At 43.8% G+C, this 25,074-nt stretch overlaps 1 long non-coding RNA gene across 1 annotated transcript; it reads right to left on the bottom strand.

The window, feature by feature from the left end:
• Nucleotides 1–1,049: 1,049 nt before the first annotated feature.
• Nucleotides 1,050–1,488, bottom strand: LOC103653286 (uncharacterized). The gene is made up of 2 exons (XR_002268716.1): nucleotides 1,390–1,488; nucleotides 1,050–1,323 (listed from the first exon to the last, which is right to left on the bottom strand). It is a non-coding gene; the product is annotated as an uncharacterized lncRNA (long non-coding RNA).
• Between the last annotated feature and the right edge of the window lie 23,586 nt (nucleotides 1,489–25,074).

Genomic DNA, 25,074 nt, shown 5'->3' with positions numbered 1-25,074 from the left:
TGTGGGGAATAATGTGCATGAACTCACCAAAGGCGGGAGTTCATGTGAAATGTAAGGCTGATCAACAATAGGGGTTAAAGCTGATCATTGCTTTTAATAAGTTGGTCAAATTTTATTAGCAGTTACTAATTATAAGTAAATACCAAACCATAATAATAATATATCAAAATTAATAATAAATCCCAATGCGATGCAAATGACAAATTGAATTTAATTCCATAATTTAATCATGCGAGAGTCCTAAGCTGCTCATGACCGCGAGCACGACTAGTATACCAGTTTTACACTCTGCAGAGGTTGTACCCTGTACCCACAAGTCGTGTATCCCATGTAGCCTGGGTTTGCAAGGCCCTTAGACACTGCCAAGGTGAATGGCTAGGGATCCACTACGAGTCCTTTACAAAGTTCCACTAGCTTCAGAAAACGCGCTACAGTTTCTAGGAAGAGCAATGCAGGAATCCCCCGTCTGACCGCCATCGCGGCAAAATTAACCCGGGAACCTCCCTACACGCTTACTCCCCTACTGCCCTTGTCCCTATCGGGTAAGGTAGTCCTCCACTAGCTTTCCTAGTTAGTCAGCCAAGGGCGTCCCATTCCACCCTTGTGGTGGCACATGTTTCTCAAGTTAAGCTCGATGTTCCAATCCACTAAACCAAAATGCTTAACTTCCTAGGGCCTAAACCGTAGGAAGTTAGCGCAAAACTCTCGGAAGTTATCTAAACCGTCGGAAGTTAGCCCGTCGGAACAAATTAGTCGGAAGTTAGGCTAACTTCCGACGGACTCTCAGAAGTTAAAGAAACTTCAGAGAGGGTCGTCCGCCTCTCGGAAGTTAAGTGCTGACGCCGTCCAGCACGGCCTAACGCCGTCCGCGGAATAACTTCTGACGGCCTCTCGGAAGTTAACCACTAACTTCCGAGAGTTTTCTTATTCCTCTCGGAAGTTAAATTGACCAGCACTAAATATACAATTTGTTTTTGGCAATTCAACACATTGCATACATAACAAATATATATAATAGCCACAATACACAACATATCACATATAACATCTCACATACATAATAATAACATAAGAATTCACAAGTCTCACAAGACACAAGTCTCACAAGTCAAATCCACCTCGACATAAGAATTCACAAGTCTCACAAGACACAAGTTTGAAGTCTCACAAAACACATCGAATGGAAGCCCACTACTGTAGATCAACATCAGGAAATATCGAAGAGTGATGCTCGCTACCTCCACTCGCGAAGAGCGTATTGACAAAGTCTAACCCATCATCTTGTTGCTGCGCCGGCAAGGTAGCTGGAGGAGTCTCATATACCTATACAAATGACATTCACGGAGTTACATCGTAATGTAACAAGTAAATTATGATAAATTTGCATACCTGATGTTCGGTAGGTGGAGGTGGAGGTGAAGGCCAAGGAAAATGTATGGAAGGTGGAGGTGGGGGGGCCATCGGAAATTGTATCCCTTGGGCTTGTGCTAGTTGCTACCAAATTTCCAAACACATTAATGTCAGTGTTTTAAATCAATACATAACTTAAAATGAATGATCTTTTTGAACTTACTTGTATCAGTGCTTGCTGTTGTTGAAACTGAGTAGCATAGTATTCTTGTTGAGCAGCATGCTGCCTCAAGTATTCCTCCTGAACCCTTTGCCGCTCCTGATGTTGCCTAAGCTCTTCTCGTAGTTGCTCAACTTCTGCAGTTTCCTGAGTAGAGCGACGGGAGCTACGAGCAGCAGACCTCGACAAACCTCCCCTCTGAACTGTCACCTGGCTCGAGTCGATGACGTTATCGAAAATCGAGTACCTTCAAACAAGTAACATCACGACAGATTCAAAAATAATCTATTGTACTTAAACCGATGAAACAAGATAAGGTATGTAGAGTCCACACCTTCCATGGGGTTTTCCACCACTTGCATACACAGCCTGAGGATCAATAGGTGCGGTCCTCCAGTCATAGTCCGATCCGTGCTGACTAGACATCGCCTCAGCATATGCAGCGGCCTCCATACAAAAGAACAATGCAATCTTACATCACTGGGCACATACATAAATTCATATGAACAAAATCTACCAAGCATTTCAAAACACTCACCAGACGATCTGTTGCCTTTTGGCTACACAACACATCTGGATTTGCAGGATCTGGTCCTCTGTGCCCCCTCAGGTATATTTGAACATCACTGGGCACTACACCACTGCTAGCTTCCTGTACGTACATTTGACAAACATTATAATCAGAAATGACATCAAGTCATATACAATCAACAAAACTACACCACTGCTAGTTTCCTGTACTTACCATTCATTTTGCCAAATGAAAGTGATCATCACCTCCATACTTGTGATACGACTCGGTTCCACGATTGGAACTTTGTCGTATAGACTTTTCCTTGAAATTATCCGAAGCCCAATAACGGCATAAGGCACGCCAAGCAGCATCATTGGCGGCTATCCATGGAATCGAATGCTATGGAAACACAATTCATTTATAAGTAACTGTAACATATACAAGGAACACAGTACATCATATGCAAAAACATCAATTTTTTCCAACATAAGCAAAAACATCAATTACCTGAAGAAAATCTTGCTCAGTCATAGAAAGTCCATATTGTGACGCCTCACTCTTACTGGTTGCTCGTCGTCCTTCACTACTCAACATAGCTTGATTAATCACCTGGATTCGAACATAGTACATCATATCCGCAACAACATCTGTCGCGTTCTTATGGAACACGGAGTGTGCATGCTCGGTATGAGTATCTCCATCAGGCAACTTATAATATTTCTGAAAAAGAAACATAGTCAAGAATCCATAATATGAATCAATCATTGAGCTGATAACTTCGCAAGAACATAGATAAACATACCCAGAAGTCGTGCCAAACTGCACCTTGCGCATTCCCATGTTGCGCGTTAACCGCAAGGCCGTATTGATCCCATCTTATGACAGGGACCTCAATACCATTCTCAATCACCAATCCAGGCCATCTCATATGACAGATATTGCCCAACACTTTATTTACTTGCCTTACACGATCTTTGCCGGTGAAACTACTATCCAGCCAAGCCCTAACAACACAAGCACAATTGTCAAATTCAAAAAATAATTGTTTATCCTCAATGTGTAAGACATAAGAACAAAGCAAATATGCTCTTACCCATCTCCACTCGGGATTATCTCAACCTTGTTAACTGGTTCTTTAGGAGGGGGACCCAACTAGTCTTCCGCGGCTTCCGGACCCGTGAAGACCCTCCAACTCCCCCGCTTCCAGAACCTCCTCCTGAAACACCAGCTTCTCCTTCTCTTGACCCACTAGCTCCCCCAACTCCCGACCCTCCATCATTGGGCCATTCACCCCACCCTGTCTCTTCCTCATCTTCCACTTGTCTCCACTCCTCTGTCTCTTCCTCATCTTCAGGCTCATCCTATAGATCAAAATTAATAATTTAGTTATTTGAACTCATACAAATATTACATTACAAAACAAATATATTGGTTACCTCATTCCTCTGTACGCCGACTGCCTGACCCTGCAACTCTGGAACATGCTCCAACAAAGCTCTACGCCTGCTCGAGCTTGAACTAGTGCCCTGGAACACTAAGTCCTCCTTTCTCCCAAAAATGGAGGCTCTCCTCGCTAGTCCCTTAGCGAGCTGCTTGACCTTTTTAGACATCCTGTTATTAAAACAAAATCAAATTAGTAATTGAGCATAATGTAAATGAACATAATGTATTGAAATGAACATAATGTAAATGAACATAATGTATTGAAATGAACAATAAATATATAATTACTTTTTAGTCGTATTCAAAATCAGGATCAAATTGTTTTCTTCGATTCGATGTTTTCTTCTTTGACTTCCGTTTCCGTTTTTTGGGACTTACTACATCTTCAGGATCTCCCACTAATGATTCTGGCAAAACCTCAGTATCTATATTAAAATGGCCGGAAATTCATCTTCTTGGTAAATTTCTTCAACTTCTGCCTCGAACCATTCACCCTTGGTGTGTAACTGTTCACGAGGATTCACTTTGTACACTATCCATGTGGCTTCCAGCTTTATAGATGGATACGGTATGTAGTACACCTGGTCAACTTGGTGAGCAAGAACAAATTTGCTACATGCACTTGTTTTGAGCTCATGTTTGACTTCTACCATGCCAAATTGGTTTCCTACAGTCCCTTGATTGGGATCAAACCAATCACATTTGAAAAACACCACCTTTAGATTTTTGCTCCCGGCAAAGCCGTACTCGAGTATGTCATTAATAACTCCATAATAATTCATCTCTCTTCCACGATCATCGACTGCCCTGCATACAACTCCAGTATTTTTTGTCGTCGCAAATGGACGAGTACATTCAAATTTGGTCGAACGAAAACGAAACCCCTTAATGTCGTAACAACCGTAGCTTCTGACTTTTACGATTGCGTAAGACATCTGAAGCAAGTCCTCGTCTAAATTTGGAATCTTGTCACACTGCCAATCAGATGGTGAAATTAGATTTCTAAAACAAAATATATAAAGTAGAACAAGAGTGTTAGGTTATTTACATAATTTCGAAACCAATTAATGAAATTGGGCTTCCCATGTCTTCCTCGAAGCGCGTTTTCATACTGCCTCGAGGACAATTTCTCATTAAGATGCGATTGGAATTCTCTGTTACAACAAGTAAACAAATGAGGTGCGGAACACGATTACTACAAGTAAACAAATTGAAATATGGAGTCATCTTACTTGAAATATTGAGTCATTTCATCCATATTTTCATACATATAGAGCAAAGCGTCCAACTTTTCTTCGCGCTCAGGATGATATTCTGTGGATGCCCCAACAGTCTTGCCCTCAATCTCAAAAATTTGGAGATTGCTGTGGGTCCCTACTTTGTCATCATGATACCTCAATGTAGGGGCATTGATATTGTGCTCGTCTGCAAAGTATACACTCGTGAAGGCTGCTACCTCTTTATATTTGAATTCTTCAGCTATACACCCTTCAACTCTTCCTTTGTTACCAACCATTGAACTAAGCTTCTTTAATGCCCTTTCAATATGGCACATCCACCTATATTGCACAGGACCACCAACCTTAGCTTCATATGGAAGGTAGACAAGTAGATGTTGCATTGGATTGAAGAATCCTGGGGGGAATATTTTTTCCAACTTGCATATAAGGACAGGAATTTCTGTCTCCAACTTCTCCATCACATCTTTGTTTATTTCTTTAGCACAAAGTTGCCTATAAAAGTAGCTTAACTCAGCTAAAGCCTGCCAGATACTGACTTTCAAGTACCCTCAGAACATTACAGGGAGGAGCCTTTCCATCATTATATGATAATCATGGCTCTTTAATCCAGTTATTTTATTTGTCTTTAAGTTCACAGCTCTCCCAAACCCGGCCGCATAACCATCTGGGAATTTCAAATTTTTCAACCATTCCATTACTTCTTTCTTCTGTTTAGGTTTTAGACAAAATTGAGCACGTGGCTTTTTTCCATTTTCGTCGAGTTCCTGGGTTGGTCGGTTACAAAGTTTTGCTAAGTCCTTTCTGGCCTTTATATTGTCTTTTGTTTTGTCACCTAGATTCATGCAGGTACTTAGAATGCTTTCACCAACATTACGTTCCTGATGCATGACGTCAATGTTATGCATCAGAATCAATGCCTTAACATAAGGTAGTTCCCATAAACCACATTTATGTGTCCAGTTATGCTCGGTTCCAAAACCTATGTATCCATCACCACTTTCATTCTCTTTCAAATTATTAAGCATAGCCTCAATCTCTATTCCGCTAAGACGCCTGGGCGGTCCCTTTGTCACGATAGTGCCCTTCTTAAAGGTGTTAACCTCGAACCTATACAGGTGTTTTTGGGGCAAGAAGCATCTGTGGCAGTCAAAGTAACAGATCTTCCCTCCAAACTCAAGGCGGAAACAATCTGTATCCTTGCCACATATTGGACATGTCAGAGTTCCATGGCAGCTCCATCCAGCAAATAAACTGTATGCCATGAAATCATGAATGGACCACAAATATGCAACTCGAAGTGTGAATTTCTCGTTTTTGTAGCAATCATATGCTTCGACTCCTTTCCATAACTTTTTGAGATCATCGATCAAGGGTTGCATCATCACATTCAGCCCTTTCCCAGGATGGTCTGGACCAGGAATAATTAGGGAAAGAAACATGTAATCATATTTCATGCACAGATGAGGTGGAAGGTTGTATGGAATAACAAATACAGGCCAACAAGAATATGATGTTGCGTTCGTATTGAAAGGTGTGAAACCATCTGTCGCCAACCCAATACGAATATTTCTCGCTTCACTAGCAAATTCTGGATCAAAGTCATCTAGAGCCTTCCACGCATCACTGTCAGACGGGTGCGTCATCACATGAGTGTCCCCTCATTCACGTTCTTTATGCCATCTCATGTGCCTAGCTGTGTTCCTTGAAAGAAACAAACGCTTAACACGAGGCGCAAGAGGCATATAACGAAGTTGCTTTTGGGCTACAGTTGATATGACCATTTCACCATCATCGTTTTTAACCTCTACATATCTCGACTTGCCACACTTTAGACACTTACTATCATTCTCATGATCCTTCCAGAACAGCATACAATTATCTGGACAGACATCGATTTTCTGATAGTCCATACCTAGACCAGAGAGCAGTTTCCTGCACTGATACACGTCTTTCGGCATCTTGTGATTTGGTGGAAACACTTCACTGATTAAGTTCAAGAGCTCATTGTAACAATTGTTCGAGAACACGAACTTGGACTTGATAGCCATAAATCGAGTCACGAAAGCGAGGACTGAAACTGTTGTGTGTTCGTGCAATGGCTCTTCTGCAGCCTTAAGGAGGTCGAAGAACTTTTTAACCTCTGGAGGAGGCGGCTCCTCATGATTTGGTGGAAACACCAAATCAGGATCCTCCCTTAAATCTTCAAGCATCTAGTCCATTCTATCGTACTCCACGTCGTCAGTGTTGTTGGCTTCCGGCGAATTTTCACGGGGAAAGTCCTCGCCGTGATACACCCATACTTCATAGTTAGGCATGTAGCCATATTTGCAAAGGTGCCCCGACAGAGTTCTCTTGTCTTGACATCTACAAATCCGACACATACTACATGGACAACGCAAATCCATGCCGGTTCTTGATATAGCAAAAGCACGATCAATAAAATCCTCTGTCTTTCTTATCCAATTTGTTGAGGGATCATTCATATGCCAACCTTCATACATCCATTGACGGTCCTCGCCCATCATATTTGATTCTAAAATAGTAGAACACATGATTCATAAATTTTTTCCGATACTAAACGCATATCGATCGTGTCACTACATCTATAGGAAAAGATAGTTCCTAAACCCACCCATGAGTGACCGATAGAGCAATGATTTATGACGAGCAACGAGTCCGAACGAAATTTCAGCAGCATAACCCCGTTGTTCTCCATTTGCATGCCCATAAATGGTGCAATATAGAACAACAGGGTTATGTCACCGAAATCTCGTTCGGACCCGTCATCGTCATAAATCCATAGCTCTATCATCCACTAACAGGCTGTCCAAAAAGGGACAATTTCGGACCAATACGAGTCATATGTGTATATATCATGTGACTCGTGCCTATCCGGAATTGGCGACACATAGGTTTCACAACACTACGACAATTTTGCAAAAATATTACTAACACACAACAAACAAGAGACTAACATAATTCAATTACATGTACCACCTAGCTTATTAAGTTAATTAACTGTATTAACATAACTTTATACGGTTTAAAAACAGTTAACTCTCGAAAGTTAGCATATTTAATATAAAAAATATAATATAAATACTCGGAAGTAGTTACCTGAAGCGATGACGGTGACTGGCGGAGCCGGGCCAGGCGAGTAGCAGGCGAGGCGGAACGGAGACGACGGGATGTGGGGCGGCTGAGCACCCGGCGGCGGGGAGGCAGCCGAGCAGACGGGCACACCGGCGGACGAGCAGGCGACGGTGGAGCGAGCGGGCGCCGGCCGAGCAGGCGGGCGCGCGGAGAGCAGGCGGGCGCGCGGCCGAGCAGGCGGGCGCACGGCGAACGGGCGGCGGTGGAGCGAGCAGGCGGGCGCGAGGCGAGCGGGCGGCGGTGGAGCGAGCAGGCGGGCACGCGGCGAGCAGACGGTGGTGGAGGCGGGGCAAGCGCGGCGGCGCGTTCCGGCGAGCAGGCGGGCGCGCGGGGGCGAGCAGGCGGCGGTGGAGCGCGGCGGCGCGTTCCGGCGAGCAGGCGGCAGTGGAGACGGCGTAGCGGGCGCTGCAAAATGAGAGACGGACAGAGACGGGCGCGCGCCGTTAGCCTAAAATTGATAACTTCCGAGAGGCCCTATGCAAAACCGTCGGAAGTTAAGGCATACCCGGATCAGTCAACGTCTGAATAGGTAACTTCCGAGAGGCGACAGACCAACCGTCGGAAGTTAACTTAACTTCCGACGACCTTTCGGAAGTTAAGTTAACTTCCGAGAGGCTCTTGGCCGGCCATCGGAAGTTAACTTAACTTCCGAGAGGCACTAGTTGCCGCTAGGAAATTATTAATTTCCTACGGTTTTGAAAAGAAACCATAGGAAGTTATTTGCCTCTCGGAAGTTGCTTATTTTGGTGTAGTGATTAACAAAGTTGTCTTATCATGAATAGAAATAGAACAGTAATAAAGAATAATCATGTGTAATAGTTATCTCAACACCCAAAACCATGTATAGCAATAGCAATGGCTACCCAAAAATTCAGGGGTAAACAAGGTGAAAAGATAACCAGACTAGGGTGACCTATTGGATCCCATCAAAATTAAGCCTATGCATGATAAAATGATTATAAAGAATATTATTGGATAAATAAAAGTGGTCAAGGGCACAAATTTCCTTCAATGAGCTCCTGCTCAGCAACTTCTACCTGCTGAACACCTGGATCCTCTGTGGCTTGCTCGTCTACTCGCAGCAGTATAAACAAACATGGTATAGCAGAAATTAACATCACATCAATCAACAGAACATAATGCATGATAATATTCTATGCATCGTAACGAGATCGTAGGAACAAGAATCACTAAATTTGGAGTTACAGTTATCGAGTTATGAATTTCTGAAGTTATTAAGTGTCTAGTATAGAATAAATCAAATGAATAATTTTAATCCAGGTTTCATGACTAAACAGAGGTACTAGGTGATGAACAATATTAAAAAAATTATGCCACCGGAATTGATCAATTTGGAATTAAAATGAATTAAATATGAATTTCAAAAGTTTCTAGAATTATTTTTGTATTAATTATCATTTTCCATAAGTATTTATCTAATTTCTCTGGTCTCTGGACTGTGCGCCAATTACCCAAAAATTCCGAGGCCAACCCATAAAAATCCCCTAGACTCAGTTTGATATAGCGATGGACCGCGGGTTGTTTATCAGTAAGCCTAGGGACTCTTTTGAGATATTGCCACGCGAAGGGGTATCGCTGCGCCAGGACCGTTGGATCAGAGCCCAACAACCCAGATCAACTCGGGAAGCCTTAATGTTCATCAGGCGTATGGGACCGTAGGATCTACGATGAATGGCCCGTATTTAATGAACGACACGGTCATGTGCTTTCACAACGAAACTGTCCATCGCTGGATCTAAGGTTTCGTTCCACTACGGCCAATCGGTACCCAGAGTTCTAATCGGAACCGCATAATCCACATCCAACGGCGCAAGTCAGCCCCACGTCCAACTCCAATCTGGGCGGAGGCACACTTGCCGGTATATGGCGGCGCCATCGCCGGTGAGCGTTGACTAGCCCGCCTAGGGTCCTAAACTATAGTACGACAAACCCTAGATGCAATGGAGACGACCGTGGGTTGATGTATGGGTGTCATACCGAGATTTGGTGTTCGAGTGGGGGTTGGCCGCGGTGCCAGGCAGATCCGCGATGGACTTGTGGCTCCAGTGAGGAATTGACTCATCACCGTCGGTCTTCCCCATCCAATTACACCGTAGCGCCAATCACCGGACCCGGTCGGCATGCCCAGACTCCACGTAGGACACCGAATCGACCCCGGGGTGTGGACTTCGCGGCGTGATGGAGGCTCTCCATGTCCAAGCTCTCCATCTCGGTTTTCTCTTATCACGACTCGATTGCACAGCGGGGCGCGGAGATGAGGATGGGGCTTCTCAAGACTAGGGCAATAAATTTAGGGGCAGGGCGACCCGTGGTTGCAACTAATCCTCGATTTCCCGGCGCCAGTCTGCCATTAGTGGCGAGGTGGGCGAGTGAGGGACTCACAACTTCCCCCCCCCCCCATCAGGGAAAAGAACAGATGTGGTGCGCACGCGTGGGAATAGCCGGAGTGTCAGCCCCAAAGGTCAGGTGCGCGCCCGCGCGAGGAGCGTCCGACGAGCAGGTCCCGCCTGTTGGCGCGGACGTGCGGCGGAGGTAGTTCGGTCGCGCGCGGGAGAGGGCAGAATGGGCCGGCGTTGAAGGATTGCGGCCCAGCGCAGGTATGGGGTTCTCTTTTCTTTTCTTTTTTTCTTCTCCAAATTCAAAACTCCATTTCAAATTTGAATTCGACTCCTGTATCAAATTTGTCCTCAAATTATATTGCACAGTTAAAGTACTAATTTTGAAGATACATTTATATATATATATATGTATTATGTGTGTTTTATACCCATTCTCTTCAATTTTATTTCCAAATCCCATGATTGAATTTAGATTAAATCCTTAATTCTCATCATTAATGTGTCCTTATTAATATTATTATTACTATTAAATGCACAGCAAACAAAAACTCTAACATGATGCATTAAATATTTTTATTAGTTATCGGTTTACTTAAATGGGATGTGTTCCTGTTGTAATGAGTGGATGGCAAAACAATTAAGGAGATCAACTCTTTTCATGTGTTTTACAATTTGGGTATTACAAGGGTATCCTAAGCAACTGCAAGAATGGGGTTCATTGACATTCCTGGTAGAATCTACTTTCATTAATAGTTTTTTTAAATAATCAACAATAGAGGATTTTAAGTATTATTCGAAATTTGAAAGAATTGTGTAAAGGGACCCTTGAATAACTCGAAAAAGCTCGTATTCGATTACAGAAAGTTGAACTGGAAGCAGATGAGTGTCAAATGAATGTCTTACTTGTTGAGTAATCATTTGATGAAGTCTTAAATGAGCCCCTCTAAAGTTTGAGGCAGATGAATGCATTTTCATTCATCATCTATATATCCTCGTGGAACTCTAATCATTGAATTAAATTAACCTTAATGAATAACAAATGATTTCTTTTATTTTAACCCTCTTTTCCCATCAATAATTAAAAAATTATTTCAATATATAAAATATTAATTCCAAAATATTGAGAAAATCAAGAAAAATAATAAAATATTTCGTATCTCTATATATACATATGTTATGTACATTAATATATACATGTAATATGTATATTATGTAGTAGACCCATAATGGTAAATAAAAGTGGTTCCATCACAATATCATCAAGAACAAGAAAAGAGTGAATACCACGTTTGGGTATTTCAATGGAGATACAATTTATGGGTGTTTTACGTAGAAATACTATTTTTATGATACACGATACATAAAAGATATTAGTGGTTCATGAATTATTAAATTTAGATACAAGACCCTAGAGGAATAAAATTGGACCCAACAGGAAGAATATAGGACTCGAGAGGGAGAATATCAGACAAAAAAATCTATTTCAATCAGGATTTGGTTCACCCCACGTACCCATCATGGACAACCTGCTTTTCTATGCTATATAGACTTGCATGTAACTATTCAGAGTCAGGATATTCTACATAGTGTGAATATTCCGTTAAAAAGCTTGAGTTTAGTGCAAAATGATCAATATGTAAAATCTGAACATGTAATTACTGAGATTTGTGCTGGAACATCCACTTTGCATTTTAAAGAAAAGGTACAAAAGCATATTTATTCCAAAACGGACATGAAATGCACTGGAGTACTGATGTTTACCATACGCCTGAATATCAGTATGTTAATCTTCGTCGATTACCAAAAACAAGCAATTTATGGATATTGTTAGTAAGCATGTACAAATCTAGTATAGCATCTTTTTCGCTGCACAAAGATAAAGATTAAATGAATATCTTTTTCTATTGATGATAGATATATCTTTGACTTCTCAGTGGCTAATGATCAAGTAAGCCATAGACTGTTGGATACTTTTGGTCAAATGGATAGAGAAATTCTTGATTATTTAACACTAGATCGATTCATGTTAAACACAACATAGGTCATCAAAACGATATCTTGACTCACCAAAGCATGAAAGCCAATTAGAAAATGGATTCCTATTTGAAGAGTGCCTAACCACATGGATAAGCTCACATTAATCCGTCAATTTTGGATCCAATTTAGGTTTTTTATTGGGAAGTTTTAGGGGCATGAACCAGTGTCAAACCAAAATACCTAATAAGCATAAGCATTAGCTCTCCCAGAAAAGGAGGCGATCTAGCTACACCACCTAGTACGACTACATTGTTAAGACTTCACTCCAGTTGCCAGCCTAACCTTAGGCATCCCCTCCTTACTGTTAAGGGTAATGACTTCAAACGTGGCCAGCTCCTATAGTATGACGGGCGGTGTGCACAAGGCTTTTATAACTACACGATTATAGAATTGTGTTTGACAGCCCCAAGATGCATCACTATACATAGTGAAAAACAATGATGATCTTAGATCTAACAATCCATTAGATATACGACTCAAGAATGCTTGATGACACATTTTATACATAAAAATCCTAGCAATGTCTTGGAGTGGGTCAATCCAACACCATGAACTTTATCATGGATCCACATTATTGACTTAATATCTCTATATCAATGATCTGTGAAATGTGATCCTCAATGAATATATGTGCTAGTCTATAAAATCATTATTGTCCCACACAATGACATAATATTAGATATATTTTTGAATAACAATGTAAACATATAGTTTCACAAACAAGTCATGTACTCACCAATCAATGTAATAATGATAATTCGAGAGAAAGAATAGCACTTTATTCGACACTCGTAAACATAAGATGTTTATACAATTGTCTTCCACTATCTAAAGTCAATCATACAAGTATCTAATATTAAATGCACTCATGTGCATCTTATGTTTTCTTCATGGATGAGGCTTCAGTAATAGATCAACAACACTCATATTTGTGCGCACTTGCAATCTTCACATCACCTCTATTAACAATATCACAAATAAGATGATAGCACGTAAGTATCTATTTGGATTTTTTGTGCGATCTAGGTTCCTTGTCCTATGGAATGGCTCTATAATTATCATAATAATAGCCTAAAGCATTTGGCACACTCAGAACGGCACCCAACTCAGAAACAAACTTTCTAATTCAAATAGTCTCCATAGAAACTTCTAACGCGCTACATACTTGGCCTCTATCATACAATCGGCCATCTCTTGCTTGAAACTTTTCCACCTTATTGCTTCTCCATTGAGATAGAACACAGATCCAGATTGCAATTTACAGTCATTTATATCGATTTGGAAGCTAGCATAAGTGTAACCATTTATAATGGGCCCTTTCTCACCTCCATAAACTAGGAACATATCCTTACTCCTTCGCAAGCACTTCAAGATGTTCTTTACAACCAACCAATGAGCCTCACTAGTGTTAGATTAGTACCTACTCATAACACTTAGAGAATAAGCAACATCTAAGCATATACATAACATGGCATACATGATGAACCCAACCATAGAGGCATATGGAATCATAGTCATCCTTTTTGCTCATCAAATACCAAAGCACAATAAGTATCACTTAGGATAATACCACGTGACATTGGCAAGAAACCTTTCATGGAATCCTGCATATTGAATTGTTTCAATACCTTGTCAATGTACATACTTTGGTTTAATCTAATTAGCCTTTTTGATATATCTCTATAAATTTTAATTCCTAAAATGTAAGCTACCTCTCCCAAATCTTTCATAGTGAAACTATTTCTTAATGAAGAGTTGACACCTTGAAACATATGAATATCATTTTTGATCAACAACATGTCATCTACATAGAGTACTAAATATACATGTGCGCTCCCACTAGCCTTCATGTAAACACAAGGCTCTTTTTCATTCTTGATGAATCCAAACCTTTTGACTTAATCATCAAAATGATGATTCCAACTCTAAGATGATTGCTTCAATCCATAAATAGACTTCTAAAGTTTGCATACTTTACCAACATTTTATATGATCAACAAAACCTTTAGGTTGTGTCATGTACACATTACCACTTAGGTTTCCATCAAGGCAAGCCATTCTTACACCCATCTGCTAAATTTCATAATCAAAATGGACCAATTGCTCGGAGTACCTGAGTAGACTTTAGCATAATGATGGCCAAAAATGTTTTATCATAATCAACACCTTGAACTTGCTTGAAACCTTTTGCTACCAATCATGCCTTGTTGATGTGAACATTTCCACCCATGTCTACTATATTTTTCTTGAAAATACATTTGCAATCAATAGTTTGAACATGATCTGGTGAACCAACCAAGTTCCAAACTTGATTATCATGCATGGATTCTATTCCAGATCTCATGGCTCCGAGCCAATTCTCATAGTTTTGTCCCATCGCTTCGATGTACGAGCACATCATTGTTAAATAATAATATGTCACATTACAGCATGATAAGGAGTGACAACCTGTTAGTAGTACATATGTCCTCTCTAACCTACGTAGGGGTGGTGCCTTGCCAATTGGTTGTACAACATCTTATACTTCCTATGAAGCATCAGTAAAGGATGAAACCTTTTCAAGTGTTCCTTGAATTTTTTGAGTTTCACCTTTATCCCACTAACTCCTTTTGAGAGAAACTCTTTCTCCAAAAGGACTCCATTCGGAGCAACAAACACCTTGCCTTCTTCCTGGTTATAGAAAAAAATACCATTTTGTTTTCATAGGATACCCTAAAAGAAGTTAGATGTAATTTATCAGATGTGAAATGTTTAACATAGGCCTTACAACCACATATATCTAGGAAATATAGTATAAGTTGTTTCTCGGTCCATATCTCATATGGTGTCTTATCCACCATTTTTTATGTATCTATGTTTACTGTAAACATAATATTTTCTAGAGAATATTCCTAGACAGAAAATGGAAGATCAGTCTAGCTCATCATTGACTGAACCATGTCCAACAATGTTGGGTTTCTCCACTCATAATCCTATTTCATTGAAGCATATCAACTAGAGTCAACTATGGTACAATTCCATATTGTTTTAGTTGATCGCCAAACTTGCGGCTCAAGTATTTGCCTTTGTGTTATGATTGTAGAAACTTAATAGTTTTACCCAACTGATTTTGTACCTAATTCTGATATTTTTTTATTTTTTATACAATTTAAACTTATGCCTCATTAAGTAAAAATACCCATATCTATTGAAATCATGAGTAGAAGTGATGAAGTACTAAAAACCACCTCTAGCTACAAAATTCATTGCACCACATTCATCAATATATACTAGACCCAATAAGTCACTTGCTCTCTCACTTTTCTAGTTAAAGGTGCCTTAGTCATCTTTCCAAGTAAGAATGACTTGCAAGTCTAAAATGATTCAAAATTAAAAGACTTGAGAAGACCATCTTTTTAGAGCATCACTATTCATTTCTCATTTATATGAACGTAACGAAAATGCTAGATAGAAGTGGGATTTAAATCATTAGGTTAGAGCCTTTTCTTATTAATGACATGAACATGTTTATCATCATGATCTAGGATATACAACCCATGCACAAATGTACATCATGCATGGAACTTGTTATTCAAATAAATGGAACAAAATTTGTTCCAAATTATTAACTTATAACCCCCATCTCTATCTAAACATGAAGAAGCTATGATGTTCTTAGACAAATGCAAATTATATTAACAATTATTCACTTCTAAAACTAATGGCCAACACAACAAACTAATGGCCCACTGACACATGGACCCCACCTGTAGGCGCGTCCGCATCGACACTCGCTTGCTCCCTTTGAGCCACTGACAGCCCATCCCCACGCGTCAGCCCTCACCTCGCACTTGTTCCCGTTGTCCCTCGCCAGTGGGACCCACATGTCATCTCTAACAACCACACGTTCTTCATTGTTCATCAACGAACACTCGGTCGTGGATCTCGCTCCATAGAGCCTGACTGGCTTCCATGCCACCATCACCATCACTGCACACTAGAAATTTCGTGCAGCATCTCTACCCCCTTATCCCTGCTTGCTTCCTCCTTTATGGAGCTAGTAACACCCTGAGGGCTTGTTTGGATAATCTGATATTGAAGTGGATTGAGGTGGTATGTGGTGTATTGGAGTGTAATATGAACTAATTTTTTTCAATCCCCTTCAATACACCTCAATCCACTTCAATCCCACTATAACCAAACAAAGCCTGAGGGTTAATGGAAAACTCTGCTCGCAGAGGGTCTTAATCGAGAATGTCGGGCTATAAAGCAAACCCCACCGCACCCCCTGTTCACCTCACCCCAAGATTTTAGCCACAAGAACCCCCTGTCCTTGCCTTCAACGCCATCACCGAGCTCTAGAGGATCATTCTGACCCAACTAGAGCACCTCTGCCTTTGTCCCCAACGTCATTAGCTTCACCGGCGTTCGAAACACTCATGACGTGCCTCGTCATCAACACTACCGCACAGACCACGGTGACCTGCTAAGCCCCGCAACCCCGCCTCATCATTGCCAAATGCCCCTATTCCTGCATCATCCATCTCTATGCTAATAGGAGCACTGCCTGAGGGTAAGGAGACTGTCGTGCCCCTCCTCATCCTCAATCACCCCTATATCACGTTAGATTTCTCACCAGAGTTGTCCCACACCGCTGCAAGCACTCTCGCCGGTGTCCGAGCTCTCTCGATTGCTCCCACATCCTCAAATGTGCTTAGTGTGTTCGTGTAGCCCGTTATGGATCGACGACCAACATTAGTCACAGCTGAGCTATCTTCTGGCTAGTCTAGCCTATGTCAATGAACTCCTGTCGTGGAGCCCAAAGCCGTCGTCGTAGCTCCACCACACCCCCTTCATTTAATATCACCCATCCACGTGTGATCCAACGATCCACGTTTGCGGATACCGGTTAGTGACTGAGAGGTCCATGCTGATCATGGCATTTTTGCAAAAAAATACCCCCAACTTTATCTGACAATAACCCATAAGAACAAAACTTTTAGACCCTGGAAGCTATAGATAATTAAATATATATCCTTGATAGCTTAAAATGAATAAAAATCCATATCTAATTCATGTTAAATCCAAATTAAATGGTTTTGGCTCAAATAAATTCTAAAAATGCCTAGAAATAATTACAGGACCATTTTGAACCATGTTTTCATGTTTTGTGTATTGTTTCTTATTTTGTGTCCATGTTTGTTGTATGTACACGAGTCAAGCCTTGGAAGAAGGCAAGTATTCCATGCTCCTATCTCCCATTACATTAAATGCTCAATTTTTTGGACAAATTACTGCGTCTAGTAGGATTACCTTAGTGTTGTTACACCCGAGAATTTGCGAACACATTTAGTAGACAAATGCTAGTGCTCTACACTATACTTATATATATAATCTATTAAGCAATCTATACACTATACTTATATATATACACTATACTTTCTCCTCGAGGAATATATCAGCATGTTGACTTGGCTAATAAATCAGCATGTTCATTTTCTCCTCGAGGAATATTTTTAACAGAAAACCCTTCAAAGGAAGCCTCAATCCTTCGGACCGTGTCTAAATATTTCTCAAGCTTCAGATCTCTTGCTTTATAACTTTTGTCAATATGACCAGAAATAACCTGGGAATCAGTTTTAAGAACTGCCCTTCTAATTCCCATTGCCTTTAATTTCCGAAGACCCAAGAGCAAAGCTTCGTACTCAGCAATGTTATTTGTGCAACTGAAATCAAGTCTTGTTGCATAACAAGTTTTAACTTTGGATGGTGCGACCAACACAGCAGCTGCTCCTGCTCCGAAGGTTCCCCAAGAACCATCGCAAAATACTTTCCAAACTTCGGCATCTTTACTCGTTTCTTCTTCCTGAGCCCCTGGCGTCCAGTCAGCAATGAAGTCTGCCAACGCTTGGGACTGAATCGAAGATCTATGCACATAATCAATGCAAAATTCATTGAGTTCCGCAGCCCATTTTCCAACCCTTCCAGTAGCTTCTCTATTTCTCATAAGATCCTTCAATGGTTGTGAAGAAGGGACAATTATATTGTATGCTTGAAAATAGTGCCGAAGCTTCCTGGAGGCCATCAAAACAGCATACATCACATTCTCCAATTCTGTGTAATTTTTCTTTGATAAACTAAGAACTTCGGATACAAAGTATATTGGGGCTTGCTTTTTGACTTGGCCTTCAAGCTTCTCTTGGACAAGTGCTGCACTTACCGCTGAGTGCGAAGCTGCCACATATAACAACAGAGGAGCCCCTGGCGTTGGTGGAGTTAGTGTTGTTAGGTCTATCAAATATTGCTTCAACTCTTCGAAGGCTCTCTGCTAGACTGGTCCCCATTGAAAAACTTCGGCTGACTTCAGCACTTCGAAGAATGGTAACTTTCTCTCTGCTGATCTAGATATAAATCTGTTGAGAGATGTCAGTCTTCCTGTCAATCTTTGAGCCCCCTTCTTTGTACTTGGTGGTTCCATTCGAAGGATAGCTTCGATTTTATTTGGATTAGCCTCAATCCCTTTTGTTGAAACTAAGCAGCCAAGAAATTTCCCTTTCTTCACTCCGAAGACACATTTTTCTGGATTCAACTTTAAACCAGCCTGTCTAAAATTAGCGAAGGTCTCCTGCAGATCAGTAATGTGATTTTCTTGCTTCGTGCTTTTTACAATGATATCATCAACATAAGTTAGCACATTTCTGCCTATCTGAGAATGAAGAACCTTCGCTGTCATTCTGCTGAAGCTTCCTCTAGCATTCTTGAGCCCCTTAGGTATCCGAAGGTAACAATATGTTCCACTAGGGGTTATGAAGCTGGTTTTTGGCTCATCCTCCTTCTTCATCCAAATTATAATCTATCCTTGGCAATGGAAACTCATAAGCTCTGATGAGGCTGCTGCATCAACTAGGGAATCTATCCTTGGCAATGGAAACTTGTCCTTCGGACAGGCCTTGTTGAGATCAGTAAAATCAATACACATCCTCCATTTACCATTGGCCTTTTTTACCATAACAGTGTTAGCCAGCCATTCTGGGTATTTTACCTCTCTGATAACTCCAGCACTGAGGAGTCTTTTCACTTCATTCCGAGCACCTTCGGCCTTATCATCAGACATCTTCCGAAGCCTCTGCTTTCTAGGTCTGAAAGATGGATCAACATTGAGCGAGTGCTCAATAACATCCCTGTTGACTCCGCAAAGATCATTAGCTGACCATGCAAAAACATCTTTGTTGTTGAACAAAAACCTTATCAAGGTTTTCTCCTGTTCTTCGGACAGTTGAGATCCCAATAGCACCTTCTGCTCTGCTATGTCATCGCATAAGAGCATGGGCTTCGGCTAATCGGCCAAAGCAACTTTCTCCCTTCTAAACTTGTATTGTTCACAAGCTTCAGCAGTTCAGCTACATCTATGTTATGGATTGCTTTTAAGTCTGTCCAGTTTCCTTTGGCCCTTCTGGCAGCTTCCTGACTTCCATGAATAGCAATGGGCCCCTGGTCCGAAGGTATCTTCATGCAAAGATATGCTGGATGAAGACTTGCTTCGAAGGCATTGAGAGTACCTCGACCAATAATTGCATTGTAAGGGTATTCCATGTCAACAATGTCAAACACAACTTGTTCAGTCCTTGTGTTGTTGATAAATTTGAAGGTTACTGGCATTGTGATTTTGCCGAGTGCTACAATCTGCCTTCCTCCGAAGCCACAAAGGGGATGTGTGGCATCATGGATCTTGTCTTCGGGCTCTTGCATCTGTCTGAAGGCCTTGGCAAATATGATATCAGCTGCACTGCCTGTATCAACCAAAACATTGTGGACCAGAAATCCTTTGATCACACAAGAGATAACCATAGCATCATTGTGCGGGTAATCCTTGAGCTGAAGATCCTCTTGAGAGAAGGTAATTGGGATGTGAGACCATCTTGACTTGATGAAGGGTCCTTGTACCCCTACATGTTGTACTCTTCTCTGTGCCTCCTTCTTCTGTTTCTTGTTAGCCGGCTCTGAGCATGAACCGCCTGTTATCGGGAGAATCTGCTTCGGAGCCGAAGCAGTTCTAGCTTGGTTCTTGAACGAAGCCATCAGCTCAAAAAGTGGAAGTGAGTTCACCGGAGGTGGGCGCCAATGTTGGGGACTTGTTCTCAAATGCTATGAATTAAGAACAAGGCAACATAAAATGTTAAATATTAATGCCCTTCGTCCGCTGAAGCATTATCTCCTCCAAGGATTTAATGAACTTCGGACGAAGACCATGAGTTGAATACCACGAAGGTTACACCTTCGTGATCAGGATTACAAAATAATATGAAATGAAATAAAAAACATAAAACATTAAAGAAAGATGTACCAAAAATAGATAACATTATTCACATATTTTATTATATGAACCTAAATATCAAAACATAATGTTTAGGTACATTTATACCTTCGCCTTGGCAGAAAATAATAATTCCCGGGCAATGTGTTTGCAATTACAGGATCGCGTGAACAGTAAAGGAATATTGTTCACTATTTATAGGCACAGGACACAGCCTGTAAGGAATTACAATCATACCCCTTATAAAAGTTTACAACAATGACTCAGACCCTTATGGACTAAAAGGTCATTCCATCTTTAAGTCGGTTCGTTCCTTCATCTTCGGATACGCTATAACACCGAAGCTTTATGAGCGGTAGCTTCGGCATCACGTATAAGCAGCTTTTGCCGAAGTTGTTTCTCCCTGCAGGACCTTCGGCGACGAAGCATGGTCCCAACACTTGGTGCTACCACCCCACGCGCCCCGACTGGTTCTCTCGTCCATCTCTCAGCTACTGCCCTGTGGACACGCTGATACTCTAGGCCCGCCCCACGTTCTCTAACTGGTTCTCTTGTCCCTTCTCTCAGCTACTGCCTTGTGAATCTCGACACCCACACAGCTATTGCACCTGCTCAGCACCTGACCCACCCACGCAACTACCACACTGCACAAAAAAAATGCGGAGCGAGCACTCAATCCACACCCCGAGCTCCGAAAATTTGGGGCTAACCACCAGACCACACGTACCTTAGTGTTTAGAAATAAACAATAATTATATTTGAATAAATATCTTAATATATATTTATATGATATATAAAAACCATAGTAACAGGCAATTGGCTAGTATATATATTTGTCGGCGTTTCGGACCCGCGAGGACCCTCAACTGACCAGTGAATTTGTCGCTGCGTGTCCCTGCCCAAATGAGTTGATGCAAGATGGAACACAAGAGGGGAATGAGGCTTATATTATCTTGCAACGGGGTGCTCGTAGTAGGGGTTACAAGCGTCGCGAGAGAGCGAGAGAGAGAGAGGGAGAGAGTTCGGCCCTGAGGTGAGCTGTCTGAGTTTGCCTCCATCGCGTCTCTCCTACTCTGCCTGCCTCCGCTCGTCTTCGTCGTGTGTCCGTCCATCCCCCCTTTAGGAAGGCCCTGGACATCCCCTTTTATAGATACAAGGAGATGGTCCAGCTGTACAATGGGGGTGTAGCTATGTGCTATCGTGGCCGGCAGAGAAGCGCCTGAGCCCTGTGTACGTGCTAACGTGGCCGTCGGGGAAGTGCTTGAGCCCTGTAGAAGCGCAGCTGGCGATGCGGCATGGACCCTGCTAACGTTTCTTTGCCAACGTCATGGACGCACACGGGGAACCATCATTACCTGTTACCGGAGTAACCTAGATGGGACACCGATCTTGTTCCTTCGTAGCCTGAGGCAGCTAGCTAGGGGTAGGGTAATGATGTATCCCCTGTGGCGTGTTCGGTCCGAGCCTGAGGTCGGGCGAGGCGGAGACTTCTCCTGAGGCCGAGGCCAAGGTCGGGCGAGGATGTGACTCCTCCCGAGGCCGAGGCTAGGGTCGAGGCCTGGGGTCGGGCGAGGCGGAGCCCTTCTCCCGAGGCCTGAGGTCGGTCGAGGCGGAGCTCCCTATTGCGCTCGAGGCTGAACTCGGGGGAGATCGTGACTTAGCTTTACCCTGGTGGTTGGCACAGTAGTCGGAACGGGGTGAATAGTGTTGTTTTCCTGTCAGAATGGTCCGTAAAGGGGCAAAGTGACTGCGGTCACTTCGACCTTGCCGACTGAGGCGCGCGTGCCAGGATAAGGTGTCAAGCGATCCCCGCATGAAATGCTCATGCGATACAGTCGGTTGGTGAGGCGATTTGGGCGAGGTTGCTACACGACAAAGTTTGCCCGCGCTTGGCTTCGGGCGAGCCGAGGGTGTGCCCACTGCCTGAGGAGGTCCTCGGGCGAGGCGTGAATCCGTCCGGGACTACTGTTCCCGCCCGAGGTCGGGCTCGGGCGAGGCGAGATCGCGTCCCTTGGTAGACGAGGCCTTGACTTGAACCGTGCTTATCAGTCTTTGCGGTTCTTTCTGAAGATGTTTTCCAGTTAGGTTAAGAAGCATTGGGGGTACCCCTAATTACGGTCCCCGACAGTAGCCCCCGAGCCTCGAAGGGAGTGTAGGTACTCGCTTGGAGGTTCTGCCAGATTTTTTGCAAGGGGACCGGCCCTTCTTGGTCATATTTTGTTCTGATGGGTGCGCGCGAGCGCACCTGTCGGGTGTAGCCCCCGAGGCCTCGGAGGAGTGGTTTGACTCCTCTGAGGTCTTAATTCTTTTTGTGATGCCTCGGTCGGCCTTGTTGTTCTCTCATGCGGCCTGACCACAGCCCGTGTGCATGGTCAGGCTCCGAGTTTTTAAGCTGGTTTGTTGACGTGGTCAACAGTTTGGCCGTAGCCTGGTGCGAGAGCAGCCCCCGAGCCTCTGCACGGAGCAAGAGGACGATCAAGGACCGTCTCGACTTTTATTGTACGCCCCTTCGTCGCCTTTTCGCAAGGAGGAAGGGGGGAAGCGCCGTGTTACCCCCGGAGGGCACCGAACACGGTGTTTCCAGTGAGTTGCTAACGGGTGATCCGAGTGGACGCCCAAGCCCCGTTCGATAAGGGTCGGCTAGTGGCCCAGAGGCGCGCTCCAAAAGTACCTGCAGGTGATTTGCTGGACCCAGACTCATTTGATAGGGTCCGAGGGCTCGGCGCCTCCCTCCGGTGGGATTGCATTAGAAATCATTCCCGCTGGCCTCGGAAATGTCCTAGGGTACCTCGGGAGCGTAGCCCGAGCCTCGGCCATGTAACAGATGTACCCAGGGTCATCCCTGATTCAGCGTGCTCTGGGGCGGCTGTCGAACCCTTCCGAGGGGCCAACCTTCGAACCCCTGATCAGTAAAGGGCTCGGAGCCCGAGTGCTCAATAGTTTGGCCGTAGCCTGGTGCGAGAGCAGCACCCTTGCCTCTGCACGGAGCGAGAGGACGATCAAGGACCGTCTCGACTTTTATTATACGCCCCTTCGTCGCCTTTTCGCAAGGAGGAAGGGGGGGGAAGCGCCATGTTACCCTCGGAGGGCACCGAACATGGTGTTTCCAGTGAGTTGCTAACGGGTGATCTAAGTGGACACCCGAGCCCCGTTCGATAAGGGTCGGCTAGTGGCCCAGAGGCGCGCTCCAAAAGTACCTGCAGGTGATTTGTTGGACCCAAACCCATTTGATAGGGTCCAAGGGCTCGGTGCCTCCCTCCGGTGGGATTCCATTACAAATCGTTCCCGCTGGTCTCGGAAATGTCCTAGGGTACCTCGGGAGCGTAGCCCGAGCCTCGGCCATGTAACGGACGTACCCAGGGTCATCCCTAACTCTGCATGCTCTAGGGCGGCTGTCGAACCCTTCCGAGGGGCCAGCCTTCGAACCCCTGATTAGTAAAGTGCTTGGAGCCCGAGTGCTCTAGGGCGGTTGCCGAACCCCACAGGGCACAACCTTCGAACCCCTGATCAGTAGGAGGGCTCGGGGCCCGTTTCCTTCGCTGAGAAGGATCCTTTTCGAAATATCCCCTTTCCCGGTCCCTGTGGCAAGAGAGAGAGAGAGGGGAAAAGGAAAATGATACTAATTTAAATAATGTGGCGCACCTTTTTTGACGCGGTCATCATGACGGAGGTGAAACGTCGCCCGCTTCGCCTGCCAGAGGTGTCGCTAGCCCTGCCAGGGAGTTAATGCGATGGGACGGGCGATTCGCGGGGCGTCTGTTGCGCGTGCGCGAGTCGTTAGAGGAATGGAACACGGGTGCGTCGTCTTTATGCCGTGGGAGAGGGCTCCCCTGCCGCTTCAGGAGAGGATGCGAGCCTGTAGGTGATTGGACCGCCGCTTCCGCACGCCTGTTGCTGCAATTACTGTCGGTCCGCTTTTGGCCATATCAACTGTTGCGCCTGTCCCGCGGCTGACTGACCCGTGATCATCGTCCTTAATTAGCACTGTTGGGTCATGCGCAGGACTGCCTCGAACCGCTGCACTGGTTCTGCAGTCGAGAAGACGCGACATTGGCGCAAGTGGCGGTGTGGTTTCCTTGCACGTAGTAACCGGCGCGCCAGTTACATGAAATGTGGGCCCGGGCCTCCATGCTGGACCGTCAGTTGCAACGGAGCCGAAAGGGTGCACGACCGTGGTGCGATTGCACGCTTCTTGCATGGCGATCTGCCCTTTCGACCGCTGGTTTCGGCGAGGATGAGGGAGTGCTTATAACCGTGGGGCGGTTACATGCTTCGCGTGCGGCGGTCTGCCTTCTTCACGTTTCGGGTCAGCTCATATGACGTATGGGACCCAGCCCCCGTGTCGTAGGGTGGGAACCCTGGAGCACGTCGGTGGAGACATAGCCCGTGATGCTTGGGGGTGCGAGTGAGGAGATCCGCTTTTAAAAAGGGATCGATCTCCCGTGCGGTAGCCATGCCTTCAC

Source organism: Zea mays, chromosome 4 (assembly GCF_902167145.1).
Source record: "Zea mays cultivar B73 chromosome 4, Zm-B73-REFERENCE-NAM-5.0, whole genome shotgun sequence".
In the NCBI taxonomy this organism is placed as follows: Eukaryota; Viridiplantae; Streptophyta; class Magnoliopsida; order Poales; family Poaceae; genus Zea; species Zea mays.
Note: the sequence above shows the minus strand (reverse complement) of the source record. Positions and strands in the feature narration are given on the sequence as shown.